General features: G+C 35.1%; 1 non-coding gene across 1 annotated transcript; it reads left to right on the forward strand.

Annotated features, from left to right (window-relative positions):
• Positions 1-11245: 11245 nt before the first annotated feature.
• Positions 11246-11337, forward strand: LOC131042323 (small nucleolar RNA Z103). Its single transcript, XR_009105166.1, has one exon. It is a non-coding gene; the product is annotated as a small nucleolar RNA Z103 (small nucleolar RNA).
• Positions 11338-11848: the final 511 nt, after the last annotated feature.

The following is an 11848-nucleotide window of genomic DNA, read 5'->3' on the forward strand; positions in this document are numbered from 1 at the left end:
AGCGTGTGGACCTATATTAGGTCCTGGTTGATCTAGGTTATGGACCGACTTAATGTAACGTGTGGATTGGACCTCTCGATGTGTTTCCAGGATGTCTTATGTGTTGGATATTGTTTGTTTTGTCTAAGTCTGACATGTTTTGTAATTATGTAATTGGTTTATTGTCTAGTGGCCGACCTGATTGTTTATGATCGAGGGTTTGTATATATATGATCTCATTGTAGATCATGGTCATGGTATGGGATATGGATATGTAATGTGTGAATAATGTAATAATCATTCAGACAGATGATTTGGTCGATCATTGGAGATCGAGTTGGGTTTATGTAAGAGGATTTAGTCCTTTGGTATTGAGCTTAACTGGAACTGTACTCAGGCATAGGAGATGTTATCATTGCAGTTCATTCATTCTTTCAGATGGCTTTCTGGATTTTTATGTAGTCAGCAAGGCTCCTTTTGTGATGAGCAGTGTGCTCTAGGTTGTTGGCCTTCTTGAAAGTGCATGCCCCTCAATTGTAATCACATACTTGCTGCATAAGTATTATCTGACTGTGGGTAGGCTTCCCACCATGGTTTTTCCCTTTACTGAGTTTTCCACGTACAAATCTTGGTGTTTTTAATTCTCTGATTATTGCTTGTGCTAAATTTGTATATCTACTATTTCGGTATTTGGTTTATGCATTCTGGTATTATTCTTTTGGGTTTTGGTATTAAAGTTTTAATTTCTTAAGGTTATGGTAATCTGTTGACAACTAATTCACCCACCCCCCTCTCAGTTGTCTTCCAGTTATTTGAATTGTCTAACACTCTCAACTAAGAAAGATTGATTAGTGGTGGCTAATCCAATATTGCCTAAATCTCCAATTGGTCAACCTGCACTCCCTTAAAACTTATGACATCTCCTAAGTATATAATCTCAGCCAAACCAAACTCACATATGGACAACTTAGCATAGAAAAGTTGCTTTTGCAAAATGCCCAAAACTGTATCTATATGTTCTAGGTGCTCTTTCAATGTTTTATTATAAATCAAATATCATCAAAGAACACCAAAATAAATTTTATGAGATGTTTACTGAATACCTTATTCATGGAAGATTGGAATGTTGTTGGAGCATTGGTGAAACCAAATGGCATGACAAGAAATTCAAAGTGCTCAGATTGACATCAGAAAGTAGTCTTATCCACATCTTCATTTGTGCAAATTTGGTGATACCTTGATCTCAAATCAATCTCAGAGAAGCACATTGCACTACGTAACTCATCAATGAGTTCATCTATCTTAGTACAATATATCTATTTTTTATGGTCTCATTGTTCAAAGTTTTGTAGTCTATGCACATTCTAATCATGCCATCTTTCTTCTTTACGAGTACCACTGAGAAAGCAAATGGATTAGAGATAGGCCTTATGAATCCCATGTCAAGGAGTTCCTTAATAGTCTTCTCTATCTCTTCCTTAAAACACCTTGGATGATGGTATGTAATAGTTATAACAAATTTGACACCATGTTCCAACTCAATAACATGTCCAAATCCCCTATCCAGAGGTAATCCCAAAGGCATATCATTGAAAACTAAACTATGCTTATCAATAATATTTTGAATTTCAAAATGGAAATTACCTTACTTCTTGGAGGAGATAGTTGGATGAATTATGATTCCCATTTCCAAAGCTACTTGTCCTATTCAAAAAGTCCTCACCCTACTTTTTGCAATGACTATCTAGGGTGCTCTATTCAATACACCTCTTAATACATCCTCTTTCCCATCAAATTGGAACTTGAACACCATGGTTTGATGATTCGTGTAGTAACCTCCAATAGAGTGCAACCATTGGACACCTAAAATAATGTTTGTTTCTCTAGTACCTACTACATAGAAGTCATCACATATATCATAATCACCCAAAGTCATCTTGAGTTGTCTAATCAATCAGGTGCAAGGTATAGTGAACCCATCTACAACAATGACATTGAAGCCTTCAATGTCCTCTACTTTAACTCCTCTTCTCACAACAAATAATTCATCTATAAAGTCATGGGTAGCCCCACTTGTAAGGAAACTTGCTACCAATTCTATGACAATTTCCATATAACCCAATTTAGATTTCAATCAAATGAACACATAGGATCCACATGCAAAGAATAAATACCCATCAAAGATGACACAAGATATACCTTGGGAAAACCCTCATGAGGGAAAAAACCAGCCTCCAAAATCATCCATCACCATGTATTATTTAGCAATGCAACATTACAATAAAATTGTGAAAGATTTTGAAACCTAGTGATCAACAAACCATCAACAAGCACTCCATATGAACAAGCATGTAACCACACATCCCATACCATTCTTCCAACCTCCACAAATGCTAACCTGGCTAATTGGCTTCAACCCAAACAACTACCCTTGTGGTTGCTTTTATAAACACAAGCTCCCATAAAACCACCAAGTGGTATTACATCAAAACCATGTGTAAATACCATGGGCTACCTACCCCCTTGACCCCACATCCAATATTGGGTACTTTATTAAATTAATTTCCCCATATTAAATAAATACAATATAATAAATCCAATGTTACAATACAACTTATCAAGTGGTCCCGAGAATATTCCCAAGGAATCTCTACATGTTACACATCCATGTGCAACATCAAATAAATAAATATTACATTACATGTCCATGGGAAAACCACATAATAAATAAATATTACAATTACAAATATTATTATGCAAGGTGTACAACACCTATTTTTCCAACATTCTCCCACTTGTTGTATACATTGCATAAGGGCCAATAATTAATCACAACATAAACAAGGGAACAATCCCTCTAGCACATATACCATCATAGAATCCAAGTGCTCCATGTGCTCCATCAAGATACCTACAACAAGAAACAAAGTGACCACCATCTCATACATGAATGCTCCCAACTTCACCATGTCATTGCCACTAGACATGAAAAGGTCATCCAAAGAGAAAGCCACACAATCTGTCACAATGAATGATAAGTCCCATTTCAACTGATATCGGAACACAAACACTCAATCCAAAGGTATCCAATGCATCAGTAGTCGTTAAGAACCAATGACCATAGCTGGAATAACACCCACGACTAGTTCTAACACATCCAACTATCCATGCCTCCAAGGTATACAAATCAAGTGAATCCCATATCACCAACATATACAACCCATAACATGCAACCATAAGCTCCAAGTGCAACACTTGTTACATATGTACACCTAGAATCTTGCACTACATAGGTAATGTCAAATCTGAAATGAATCCACTAATAACATCACATAGAGAGTGTAACCATAACCATGTAGTATCAAGGAACATCCACAATAATATGAATAACCTATAAACCAATAACCTGCAAGTACAACTCTCACCACAAGTCTCCATAACTCTCTCATGTTCTCCACAACCAACAAAAGAAAGAGATAAAGGAACCCCTATGTCATCTCCCACATGACAACACATGAACACAAAACTAGTGAACACATAGCTCCAAATAACCTCAAACCAATATAACGTGAAACCAAACATCTAGGAAGATAACCAAGACCAAAGAGAGACATACTGCAAATCAAATCTTGTAGCATGTCCTTCTACACACACCTTTAAATGCCAACTATGTTAAGTATGATCTCCTCCATAAAACCCCAAATAAGAATAACATAACAACACCCAAAAGAATCAAGCCTCTTGGACCAAACAAATATATATAACATGTGATCAACATGGATGTAAGCATCTCATAGCCAAGGAAATCAAACCAATACCATTCCCAATCTCAAGAGAATATGCCCAATAAACCATCTCCCAAACTCAATAATCAATTAATACCACTATAATAATAACTCAGATGCATAAGGAGATAACCAATGCCAAACATCTCTCAAACTGAATCCTCCAGAACTAACCATCTATCCATAGCTCAATATCCATATTTATGAAAGATGAGCATAAATATAATGCACCTAAAAGGAAAAATGGGCAATACCTCTCAAGTAGTAAACCACCAAGTAGACCAATAGTGGGAATGGGAATTCTTCTCCAAGACATCCAAGTCATCATGAATGATCTAAGAACAATCTCCTCTCAAGTCTATACCAGGTGAATGCTCATTGGTCTTCCTGCTGAAACCATCAACTGTCTCAACACATGTCTCTAATCACAAGAGAATATCAACATCACCTATGTCTCCATGTATCCATGAGTACTTGTAACCAATCAATCCATGCCAAAATCCAAATGCAACATAGCACCATCATGAAGTAATCAATCAAATGATCATGTACCCAATACAAAGAGATCTACCAAGATCAATGTCAAAGCTCCAACTGCAAAATCGGGAACATAAACATGACAACATGATCTAACCATCTCCTCCAAAGAGATAACATGCTCCATATGAACATATCAAATAGACATATCATGCCAAAATTCTAATCTAGAGTCAAGAGTATACCATGACATAATATCAATCATCCTATCAAACAAGGATAACATGTCAAATGAAAGCATAAACCACCTCAACCAAAGAACTCTATGAGTCCTCCAAGATGTCAACATCCTCAAATATCACGAAGATCACCATGTCCTAAAAGTGTACCCACAAATGTGAAAGACCCTTTTGCAACAACAAGATCTAAGGCATCCTCCAAACATTTGTACACTAAGAAGATCATTCACCATCCAATGGTGATTACACATCACTGCTACAAACTCCCACTAAACTGTGATATCGAGCTCTCAATAGAATCGTGATAACTATCTCCTAAATGAAGATCATCCAGGTCTACACACATACGACTGAAATGTCAATAACATCAAGTAAACCATGAACTCCAAGCCAAGAAGATACAAAACCACCAACAAACAATCAGAAACCAATCCTACACCGCCACATCATCATTATCAAGAGCTCCCATTGAAAGTGTATCCAAGCCATCAATGACATCATGATAAAACCATCCTCTAACATGAGAATCAACCAAAACCATCTAACAATCAAAGAACTCAAATCGCACATCATGAGCTCTCAAAAGTCAAAGTAACCATGATCCTCCAATAAGAAGATACACCGCCATAACCAATTAGGAATCCAATCAAATCATCATCAATCAAAGCACCTGCAAATCCAACCATGTCATACCAAAGTCCCCAAACACAAGGAACAACCATGGCATCATGATCACCTCCATGAAACAAGCATCTAACTCTCAATGTGTCCAACTTGTCAACATCACATAGTCAATACCACAGGTCCTCCATCGTGACTGTACTTGGTAACAACATTTCTCCTCCTCAACATGACAACAAAATTAGCAAACCATGTGACTAAACCAAGCCATCAATCTAAATATGCATCAATAATTAAAGATCTATGGGCATAGACAACCCATATCTAAGTCATAAATGTAATTCTATAAGTATAGACCGCTTAAAACACTGCACAACTTGTAGACCCAACAATGCAACATACATACTCAAACCAAAACTGATAACTATGTCAACATGAGAGCAATCAAGATACAACATCGAGTGTACAATGACATTGAATCCAAATCTCCAATATGTAACATGTCATAAACTCATAATGTCACCATAATCAAAAGAACCCATGAATAAATTAGATCAATATCAACAAATAAATCAACTCAAACCTACTCCAAATCTGAATCAATGTGTAGTGCTCTTCAAAGCTTTTCGTCGACTATTCAAAGTCCAAAATCCAACTCCGTATGCTCAAGTTATGACTTCCAAAAGTCATAAAGGTAACTGTCACTTCCAACTAACATTTCACTCCCCAAACAATAAAATCTAGAAAAACTAATTGTATACACCTAAAAATGGTCTGAAGATGATTAATTAAATACGTAGTTATTTAATTAATAACCCTTCCCAATTAATTGAATTCGCAAATAATTTGATTAATTTCCCCATTCGATCTACTTGTAAATAAATCTAAGGATTTTTTCATTAAGTTCATTTCAATAATTCTTCTTTGATTAATCAATCTAAGTTAATTAATCCTCCCCCCATTTTAATTCATTCTTCTAATCTCATAATTAGTTAAAACAAATCAAATCACGAGTTGTTGAAATTAATTATCTTTTCCTAATATTTGAATTTTTAATTTCAAATATGAGCACATGACTCCTAACTTCTAACCACCTAACCTAACCACCCTCTAACCTAGCCCATTCTATCTAATATTGGGTTTAACTAACCCTATCCTATCTTGCCTATCCTAACCTCTTTTATCCTAACTTCTTATGGGTTGGATATTCTCCCCTTGAGACACATGGTACTTTTGCCAGATGTCTCATCCCTTGGACATTTTCCCTCTCATGAGCAAGGTTCCTTGACACTTGTCACCACAGAGATGACAAGTCCCTCCCTCCAACCTCTTCTCCAACTTCCCCAATCTTAGCCCTCGGTATCTTCAGATCCAGTTTGGACCGTCGATTCCTGCCACCTCAGCTTTGGCCTTGGAATTCCTATAAATACCCCTCATTTTGGAGCAATAAAGATAACTGGCATCTTAGATTTTAGCATCATTACTATAGGCATTTTCATTTCAATCATCTAGCATAATTAGCATTTTAGATTAATCACACATAACAATCATTCTTTTCATACCATTTGCATAATCATGAAGTAGCTACTCAACTCTCGAGTTGCCACTTTGGAGGTCATTTCTCTGTTGAGAGCCACCAATCCAACACCTTCAAGGTCCTCAAGAATAGAGGAAAATGGGACATTTCAAAGAAGGCTTACGGTTTGGTTTCATTTTGTAGTTTTAAATTTTCTTTTCATTTATGTTTTTTTGTCTCATTATATGTGTATGCTTGATTTTATTGAACCACATTTTTAGCATCACACTAATTATATAAACATGTAGCACACTAAACCACCTTTCCAATGACTATAAGAAGTCAAAAATCTGACACCATATGCCCAAGTTATGCTTCATGGAAGAAAATCGACAATTAGGATATGTGCAAGTCAAATGGACTCCAAAAATCTCGCCAATATGCCATAAAAATAATTTTAAATTTTTCCTCCCATATGCCAGTCCTTGTGACTCAGGTTAAACTTCTATGATTATGTATTGACATACTTCTATCACAAAAAACTATCCTCAAGTTCTTGTTCATATTACTTGACTTTAGTCCACTGAGATATTAGGTCAATATGACTAAGACAATGATTAGTGCATTTGATTTAGACCTTCTTTTCATTGTTTATGACCTCTGACCTACCTGATAACAAATATATCCTTATGTTTACTGTCTATTGTCTCTTGGCAGTTATCTCCCTATCACGAGGTATGCCCTACTCTTCTTTATTAGGTATTGAAGCTTTCTCTACCTCGTCTCTTTTGCAGTGACTATCATGCATTCCTATGACTATTATTTCATCACTAAGCTCCTTTGTTTCCTTAATTCATCATGGTAACTCACATAGTTGGATAGGTTCACAAATGATTTATCTTTTGGCTCAATGAACTTGCTTGTTGCCTTTGTTCTTATATTGTTTTGAGTACTAAAAGTTTTTTTATTCAATCATTGACACCCTGAAAATTTGTCTTCATTGATTTTTTTTTAAACAAACCTTTCACTATTTTTTGATGTCACTGTGATTTGGCATCTTGGCTAGTAGCTATTGATATTTCATCTTCTTTGTGAGGTTTTTGATCTATCTCGTGTCTAGACAGTCCCCCTTGGCTATTGTCCTTACTACTACCCTATTCCTTGACTGTGACAAATTCATGACTGTCTTTGCTTGTTTGATTTTAATTTTGTAATTGTCATAAACCTGAAAGCTTCCTCATTAATGGAGAGCTTATGGATCCTCACTACAAACTTTGTCCTTTCCTATCTTGAATGATCTTCTCATTAGAGAAGCAACTCACCGTGGTTGTCTTGTAATGGCTTCCCTTTTTTATTATCATTCACCAGTCTTTGTGACATCTGTGCACTTCAGGTCATTGTGTCCTTAAATCAACAGTAGACCCTACTATCTTTATTGGCTGCATTGTCTCAAAAAATGTCCTAGTACTGTCTTATTCTTTGATGATTATATACCTTTGTGCTATTCTTTTGGATTCATGTTGATTGTATCATGTACTCCTCTAATCTTTTGGTAGTGATCTTTTCAAATGGAGATGATTATGCTATTGCTAAAAAGGTTTGAGACCGTTCTTTCTCAAAGACAATGCCCTATGAAGATTGTGTTTTCAACTTGTGATTATGACTCTCAAAGTTCGCATACTTGTTGCAGTCATTATATCTTTTGACTTGCTATTGTCCCGCCGCACATATATGTATGATCAAGGTTGTGTAACTTTTCCAATTTCACTAATGCTTCTTTCCCTTGTCTGTTTTGATAGTGGATAGATTTTTTTTCTTGTTCATACTTCTATGACTGCAAAAAGACTCTCTTCTCACTATCTTCTTTTGCTATCATTTGGGTTGTCTTTAGTCTTTGATATTTACCTATGACTTTGTAATTTGTGTCATTATAGGATATGTGGCTAACTCTGCCTTATTGTGTCTCACCATGACTTATCCAACATCTAAGACAATACGTATTGATCTCTTTACATTCAACTATTACTCCTTAGGACAATCATACTCATCCCTTACCTGGCTATGGAATTGTCCTTGACTATTGTTCCCTAGGTCTTTGGACCGAGACCATGATCTTATGCCCTATAATATTATTTATCTTGTTCAATTTATTATTTGTCTGATGCCTTCAAACATGCTCTTACTATCCTTAGGCATCATTACCCTATGTTTCGAGTCTTGACCCCTTCAAGAAGTATTATGAGGAACTTCAATACTATTGTAGAAACCTAAATATGCACACTTAATTAAATAAATTTTATTTGTTTAATTATCATTTATCCACCTAGTAATTAAACTAAGGTTTGATTAATGTCCCTTTTTCTTCTATCCAGCCGTTAATCAAATTCAACATTTGATTAATTCCCCTTTCTTCTATTAATTAGATAAATTCAATTTATTTGATTAAATCCTCTTTCTACATTTAATTAAAATCCTTTCTTACATATAAATAAATCAATATTTATTTATAACCCCCCCCCCCCCCACCACTTGCATTTTCCTACAAATGCAAGTTGCATCCATTTTTAGTTGAAATAAAACATTTTATTATGATTAAAATTATATTTCTCCCACTTGCATCCTCCTACAACATCCACTCGCATCCTAATCATTCTTCTAGAACCTCCTAAATCCCTTCTAATTAGCCTAATCCCCTCCTAAACATTGTCACATTCATAAGCAAAAGCAAGTCACTTCTCAAACCCCCAAAGTCTTCATAAACCATTAAAGGCTTTGTGTCTCCAACAAGTTAACCTCCAAAGTCTCCAATAACCATTAATGGTTAACTCAACCTCAACCCTTGGTTAGAGACTTTCTCTCTAACTTAACCCTTATCTAACCCATGGGTCTCTTCAAGAATTCATTGCTTTGACCATGGTTATCCAATAACTCTTGCACAAGAGTTTATCCTTTGGGTAAAAGGAGTATCCAATAACTCAACTCCAACCTTACCTCCTAAGGTAACCACCATGTCTTCTCAGGCATTTAATGCCTCTTACATCTCCTCTCAAGCCTCCTCATGGTGACACTTGTCAACCTAGGGTTGGGTTGAAAATCTCACAAGGATTGAAGATCATTCAATCCTAACCCTTGTTAAGATTACTCAACCTTAACCCTCTAATGGTCCATTTCTTCTATAAATAGCCTCCATTTGCTTCATTATTCATCAATCCAAGTCTTCATGCATCTAATTGATAGCCTCATTTCATCAAGCATTTTAGCCTCTCTTTAATAATAGTAATTAGAAAATTTAGTAGCATCATAGCCTAGATTTATTATGTTTTGCATATCATGTTAGTTTTATTTCCATGCTAACTTAATATCATCTTAATATCATTTTTCATGGTACCAAGTTATTAGAAACAACTTATAAAATTTGTAGGGGGCAAATTGAGTAATTAGGTTAAGGATCCTGCTTCAACCAAACCCTTATTTTGCATGTTTGAATATTAGTATAGTTTTCAAGTGCATGAATAGTAAGGTGACAGTGGAAATGATGATGTGTAGAAGAGTGATGAAGATTACTAGTGCTTACTAAATTAAAAAATATACATGAATTTCTTAAGTATGGAGGAGATACGATGATGAAATGGCCCTCAAACACTAACTAAGGGGGATAATAATGGGCTTTCAAATCTATTCTTCAATTTAGTCGCTAAAATTTTGTTGGTAAAAAATGAAGGAATTGGAAACTTGGTATGAGAAGGAAACAAACTTAGCAAGAGAGAGTGAGAGATAGCAAGTGAGTGTAAGGTGTAAGAGATCCTAAACACGAGGGTTGAAGGATACTTTTAGAAAGTGTTGTGGAAAAAATAAAGTAAGGAAAAATTTTAAGTTTTGGTGAATGCAAGGATTCAAATATGGAAAGAGACACCAATGTAAGTCCATTGGAATTTTAAAAGACACAAATAGAGGAGAGTGCAAGTAGAACAAGTCTAGGTTATATGATCTAACACAACATCAATGAGTTTTCAACTTTAAAAAAAAGAAATAAGATGTAATTATATTTGAAGAAGATGGATACTTAAATAAATACGAATTAGAATGAAAAAAAATGAAATAAACATTTAAAAAAAATAAAAATTAAACATATATATATTTATGTAATTAATAATGATCGAGAGTACAAATTTAATAATCCACCCTACCTATCAAATAATTTTTCTCTTAAAAACTACTCTTTCAAAATTGTTCCCATATTATTTAAGCATATATATATTTATAATATTATAAATATATATTATAGAATAAATAAATATGGTGTAAGCCTTAATTTTTTTTAGTGTTCTAGCCAGCTTGTGCAATTTTTAATTGCATTTCATATCCGTACGACCATGTGGCCATCACATTAATTAAGGTATCCCCAACCGACTTCAAGTTAAATCGAAAGAAGAAATACAAACCCTAAAAAATTTCTATATATCAAGAAAGATGAAAAATATTTTATATCGAATTGAGAGGAAGCCATGAGAGCCTGCAACTTTCATCTCTCTCTGTTTATCGAAAGGACTAGTAATTCTCTTCCGTTTGAATTGCTTGGTTTCTTATTAGATGTAAATGGTTTTAATTCTTATTAGATGTGTAAAAGGATGGAGATGAGGATTCTTTCCCCGAATGATCGACAATGATTCCATTCGACTGCATCATCTCATTAGAGATTAAGCCAGATTATCTGATCCATCGATTGAGGCCTTTTATTATTTTTTTCGTAATTTATTCAATGCAAAAGGCATTTCCACTGGAACCCTAGAAAACTGTAAATATCTCTAAGCGTCTCTCAAACCCTACCTTTAAAACCCTAATTGTCTTAAATTTCTGCAAATCGTATGCTGGAGTTATTAGGGCTTTGTGATTCAATGGGGTTTGGTAATGAAAGGAATGTGACGGGGACTCAGTTGTCCTCACGGCCTAGAGCGACTGATAATGTGTCGTAAATTCCATCGTGAACGTCACATAGCAAATATCTGCTTGTTGATGGCGTTTTTCTCTTCTTACATGTAAGGGAGAAAAGCGCTTCCAAGTGGTAGAAGGCTATATTCTATGGCCCTGGGTAACGTGGCGTTGCTGCTATAATCCTCTGGGATAGGCCATAGTCTTCACATTTCAACATTTAAAGTTTTTTTAGGGCAATGTTGTTTCTGTCTTTCAGATTTGATAGAATTTTACATTGATTGATAGTCTCATTCTTGAAG

This window comes from Cryptomeria japonica, chromosome 3 (assembly GCF_030272615.1).
Source record: "Cryptomeria japonica chromosome 3, Sugi_1.0, whole genome shotgun sequence".
NCBI lineage: Eukaryota > Viridiplantae > Streptophyta > Pinopsida > Cupressales > Cupressaceae > Cryptomeria > Cryptomeria japonica.